Source organism: Passer domesticus, chromosome 27, assembly GCF_036417665.1.
Source record: "Passer domesticus isolate bPasDom1 chromosome 27, bPasDom1.hap1, whole genome shotgun sequence".
NCBI lineage: Eukaryota > Metazoa > Chordata > Aves > Passeriformes > Passeridae > Passer > Passer domesticus.
Window position 1 is genome coordinate 1,304,174 of NC_087500.1, and position 6,017 is coordinate 1,310,190.

Sequence of the window (6,017 nt, forward strand, 5' to 3'; positions counted from 1 at the left end):
TCGCACGCACTGGGGACAGAACATTCGCGACATACCACTGGCAGATGGTAGGGCTGTTCTTCATCCCTTGCGGGAGAACGCGCCAGTGGCAGGCTGGGAGCTGGTGTGGGACAGTGATTTTTGCAGCCTTGATACTTTCAGCCTTGTGCAGCTTCTTCTTGACCTTGGCCCTCAGGTCACCAGCACTTGTTTTGCCTTCATGCCCCAAGAGATGCTGAGGGGGATATGGATTTGTTCTGGAGTTATCCAGGCTGCTGACACCACCCTCAGCGCGCATGGTCAGGGCAACCACAAGTGTTGCAGTTCCATGATCTCCCAGTGAAAGTTTCATGGGCTTGAGGCTCAACACGGGGCTGGTGTTCAGCTCTCTGCGTTGTTCCATGTCCATTATTTCTCCCCGTGTCTGCAGTACAGTTGAGTGAACTGTAGAACACCAAGACAGCAGATCAGCAGCTGGGCACAGACACAGGCTCAGAGGTTACCCTGAGCAGCAGGAGCTCATCTCTAAGTTTAGGGATCCCAAGAGCAGAGTGGGGGATGTGTTGTGGGGAGCAGAAGAGCCCTTCAATCCATGCCATTATCCCCACAGGGCAGAGCAGAGAGCTGGCTCTTTCCAGGTGTCTCCTGGGGCTCTGTTTGCATGGGAGGGAAACATCCCCGGGGAATGGCTTTGCTGTCGGAGAGGTTCCCACAGCTCCAGATGAGCAGGCTTGGGTGGCTCTGCAGGAGCCAGTGACGAGCCTGAGACCCCAGAGGAAGGACCCGTGCTGCAATAGGGGCACAGACTGGCAGGGGAGGAAAGCCCAGGGATTCCTTTGCTCCAGGGCCATTCCCAAGAGCAGCAGCTCAAGCTCTTACACCGTGAAAAACTTCCCCAAAGGCACCAGAGCTCTGGGACTGTGCTGTGGGAAACCTGGGGCTGAGCCAGTGAGAGAAGCGAGCTCCCTGGAGCCTTTGGCAACCTGGCTGTATCTGTTTGCACAAGTGCAGCCTGGCCCTGCTGTGGACAGGATGTGCTGTGCCCTGTGCCCAGCTGGAGCAGGACGGTGCTTTGCTCCCCCTGCACAGCCCAACGAGGGCATGATGGTGCTTGCTGTTCACCCTGCAGAGCACAGCAGGAGCCCTGCCCTTTGTCCTGCAGAGGGCAGTGGGGTGGCACAGAAAGCAGGCTGTTAGGGGAATTTGGGGGGTTTATGAGCAGACCTCGCCTTCCAGCGCCAGGGAAGGGCACAGGGAATTCCTGCTTTCCTTGCCTGGGGCCATGCTGTGGGTAGCAAAATCGTAGCTTTGGTGGGCCCAGTGAGCTGTTCCATCTCCAGACAGTATGTGACACACAAGATATGGACAATCACCAGGAGCTTTCCATCCCAAGGGGTTTTGTCTAATGCCTGCGCTCCAGGGGGAGATCAGGCCCCCAGCACGGGGCAGTGCTGCAGCATCTCCCCAGGCTCAAGAGAAGTGGCAGATTTGAGCTCCCCCCAGCCCCTCCGGACACCAACCGCACTGCGGGGCGCTGCTGCTGCACAGCTTCTCGCACAGGAACTGGATGGTCCTGCAGGGGCTCTCGGGCCGGGGACGCTCCTGGCACAGGCAGCAGGCCGTCTCCTTGGGCACTTGCCTGCAGACCAGAGGGGATTATTGCAGGAACACCTGCCCACCCACTCCGTGGCTCAGAGCCCGACTCAGGGAACACACGGGTACCACGCATGGGGCTCGTGCTTCACTGTGTGCCACAGCTCTGGGAAAGGCCCCTGACTCCCAATGCCAAACATCAGAAAGGGGATTTTAACCTGGAAAGTGGAACTGTTCCCAAAATACCATGTGACACAGAAATGCCCCCACCTGGAGTTCAAACTCTGCTTTGAGAGACCTGCAGCAAGTCACCCGAAAAGGTGAAATTCTGCCTCTGAGCTGGTGAGTTTTGGCACCTTCCCACAAGGAAACAGCAATTCTTGAGTTTACTGGGTTTCTTCTGGTTTTGTGGCACATGGATTTGTTCCCCCAGCAGAGCCCTTGGCCCAGCACTCAGAGCCTGCTGGCGGCTGGGGCTCAGTCCCACACACTCACAGGGTTTCCAAGCTCACTGTGGTCTGTAGTAGCTGCAGCAGCGTCTGCGGGATCACTTGGGTGGCACTCAGGTCTCTACAGGCATTGCAAAGAGCTCATGAAATTCTCTGGTGACATTGCCAGGACTCTGCTCTGACAGCAAGCCCAGGGCCCTGATGATGGTGCTGCTGTTGGCAGAGGCATCCCCTTCTGCCTGCTCCAAGAGCAGCCCTTCTGGAGCCCAGCTTCCCTCTGCCTCGCCCTGCTCTAAACCAGCCCCTCAGAATCAGGAGGGCAACCCTGCAGCTCCCGTGGCAGACAGATGCCACCAGAAAGGATTGCCCCTCTCCCAACCTCCTGCTGCTCTCCCCTGAGTGCAGCTGAGTACCTGGAGGGGGCAGGAGCCTGGAGCTGCTGGCAGGAGTGCACTTCATTCCCAGAGCCCTGCAGCCACTCCACGGCCCCACACCTGCATGGGCTCTCTCAATCCCTGAAAGGTTGTGTTCCAGTTCCTGGGCTGCTTTGCAGCTGGGGACACACCAGCACTGCTTGGCCTTTGCCTTGCTCTGCTGCAGCTGGGCCACTTGTGTCTCCAGCAGACTCAGGCTGGCCCACAGGCAGATTTGCTCCTGCCCCATTTGGGCTGCCCTCCTGAGAACAGGGCACTCGAGAGAGACACAGCTCTCTGTGCATCTGCTCCAAACGAGCCAATACTTACAGAGAGCGCACTGAGGGCAGCTTGAAGAAGGCAGAGTCATCTATCACAACCAGCGGGTTTTGGCTGAGGATCCTGGGAAACAACAGAGCTCTGTCAGGGCTGATGGCAAGGATGTGAGCTGGCTGTGCCGGGCACGTGGGCACGGCCTGGGCCCATCCAAGGAAGCCTTGCAGGAGATGAGCAGGGCAGGGCAAAGGGCCTTTGCAGCTGCACACTCCTGCTGCTCCCTGGCTGACATGCACAGTCGCAATCAGGACTTTCCCAAGGGCAAATCTGCTCCTGCCCAGGGACCCTGCAGAGACCCTGCAGAGGCTCGCCCTGCCGTGCCTTTAGCCCTGGGGCCACTTACAGCTCCTGGAGGAACTGCATCCCATGCCAGGCCTGGAAACTGCCGCTGCGGATCCGCGTGAGGCCATTCCCGGAGAGATTTCTGGGGAAAGAGAAGGTCACACACAGGAATCGGGCCTGCCCTACAGAAAGAGGGGGCAAAGCAGGATCCCTTTGCAGGAAAGGTGCAAATCCAAGGTGGAAGATGGAGGCAACTGCTGCTTTCTCGGTGTTTGTAGCCTGCCCAGGAGGCCAAGTGAGGAGCACACGTGCTGACTCTCTTTCTGTTCCAGGAAGCAGCCAAGGCTGCAAGAACTGGCTGCCTGAGGACTGTGTGTGGACAACCCCGCTGGGCTCTGTCCCCTGGCGTGGCTGCCCAGCCATCGGCATTGACCTCTGCAGCTCAGCTGGGCTCTGGGCAGGGCAGAGTTAGGGACTGAGGGCAAAAGAACAGCAGCATTTTCTTGCACAGGAAATTGGAGTGCCCAAGGCAAAGACGGAGCTAAAAACACCAGAAAGGAACTTGATCACTCACAGAAACTTCAGGAAAGGCAGTGGCTCAAAAGCCCGTTCCTCAATGGACTGGATCTCATTGTAGGACAAATCCCTGTTCCAGTTAGAGCAACAAATGTCACTTCCAATTGCCCTGTTGCATCTAGCTGCCTCTGCAGCCTTGATCCCAGCACGGACAAAGGCCACATGCCCGTGACTGGGCTGAGCAGCAGGGCCCCAGGGAGGGGCAGGCAGGAGCCCCCCACCATGGGCAGGGCCCGGTACTTACAGGTGCTTCAGCAGGAACAGCCCCTCCAGGGAATGGCTCTTCACTGTCCGCAGCTCATTGTCCCTGAGCACTCTGCAAGAGGACACAGGGACATTGTGACAGCGGCACTGGCCAGCAGCAAATGGCATTGTCATGGGAAAATCTCCTGCAGCAGCTTGACTGAAGCATCTCTTTGGGACATTGCAGGGATTGTCCCCACTCCTGGCCACAGCAGGCCCTTGCTCCTGGCCGGCTGAAGGTGACCACAGCGTCATCCCTGGGCAGACACACATGGGGATGGTGCCCTGGCTGCAAGAGTCTCATGGCAATTCTTGCCATACTGGGAAGCTGGGCTGATTCACACTCCTCCTTGCAGAGCCACCGAGCTTTGAACTCCAATGGAAAGGATGCAAGCGGGTGGTGTGGGGGCTGCTGATCCTATCCCCAGACCAAAGGATGGAAAATCCCCAAACTCCTGACTTTTGAAATGGTGTAGGCCACTTACAAGGTCTCAGCCCATGGGTAGTCCTTCCAGGCCTGTTTTCCAAGAGCTTCAACAGAGTTGCCAGTGAAATCTCTGCAAAGAAACAAAAGGCCCGGTGCCCCCTCAGGAAAACACATTTCCTGGCCATTCCTCTGCTGAGCTGGAATTGGGCTTTGCCTGGAGAAGGCACAGCGTGCCCAGCCTGGCTTCACCCCCATGCTGAGCTCAGGCCCCCAAGCCCACGCTGTCCCCAGGCAGGGAGTCCCCCGGGTGTTCCAGGTGGGCTCTGCGGACACAGGGAGCCGAGGAGGGGCAGCTGCAGGGCTCTGCCCATCCACAGCAACCCCTAAGGCCCATCCAGTGCCACCCCTGCCATGCACAGGCACCCCTTCCACTATCCCAGGCTGCTCCAAGCCTCGTCCAACCTGGCCTTGGACACTGCCAGGGATCCAGGGGCAGCCACAGCTGCTCTGGGCACCCTGTGCCAGGGCCTCACCCCCCACACAGGGAAGGATTTCTCTGAACATTTGATCTAAGCCTGCTCTGTGTCACTGTGGAGCCATTCCCATTTGTATTGGGTTTGTGTGGCCAAGGTTTGGCATGGCATTGGGCTCCAGCTGCTGTTTAAATTACTTTTGCTTCTCATTATCCTGCCCTGGTTTTGTTGGTAATAAATGTAATTAATATCCCCAAGTTACCTCCGTTGTGTCCATGAGGGTGATGACCAGGGAGGGATCTCTCCCTCTCTTTCTGGAAGCTCATGAGCCTTTTGCTGCCTTTTCTCTCCTCTCCACTCGGGCGGAGCGCTGACAGCGCCTTTGGTGGGCAGCCGGCATCCAGCCAGGGCCAAAGCCCGCCTGGCGCCGGGAGAGCGCGGGCAGCTTCCCGAAAGCCGGGCACAGGCGGGATGGCCGCCGGCAGAGCCTGAGGGAGCCGCAGCGCCAATGGCGGGAATCGCGGGCAGCCTGAGGGGCGGCAGCTCCGCCTCAGCGCGCCGGCACCGGCAGCGACCGCCGCGCAAAGGGAGCCGCGGGCAGCTTTGGCGAGGCCGGCACGGCCCCGCAAGCAGCGCCCGCACAGGCGCCCCGGCCCGGCCGGGAAGCGCGGCCGCTCCGCCGCACAGGCAGCTCCGGCTCCGGGCAGCGCCTCCGGCAGCAGCCGCCCCGGCCTGAGGGGAAACGCGCGGGCCAGCAGCTCGGGCCGGGGCGGCTCCGGCAGCGCCTGCGGCAGGGCGGCCTCCACTCCTGGCCACGGAGCCACGGAGCCTCAGAGTCACTGTCCATGGAGGAGACCTCCGGGTTCAGCGGGTCCATCCTGTGCCTGATCCCCACCTTGGCAGCCAGCCCACAGCACTCAGTGCCACCTCCAGCCTTCCCGTGCACCCCTGCAGGCATGGGGAGTCCAGCGCCTCCTTGGGCAGCCCCTTCCAAGGCCTGACCACCCTTTCCATGGAGAAATTTCACCCTGATCTCTCTGTTTCCTGTCTTACACACCCGGACACTATTTTAAGCCTCTTCTGAGCCATATTCGACCAAGGTGCCTTTCATGCATGCCCATTAAACCTCCTGGAGAAGGTGATTCTGCTCCATGACAGCAGCCCTTCAGCAGGAGGTTCAACAATGCAACCATCAGCCTGGGAGCCAGGCAGGAGTGAGGGAGGGCAAAGGGAAGGAGGAGGAGGA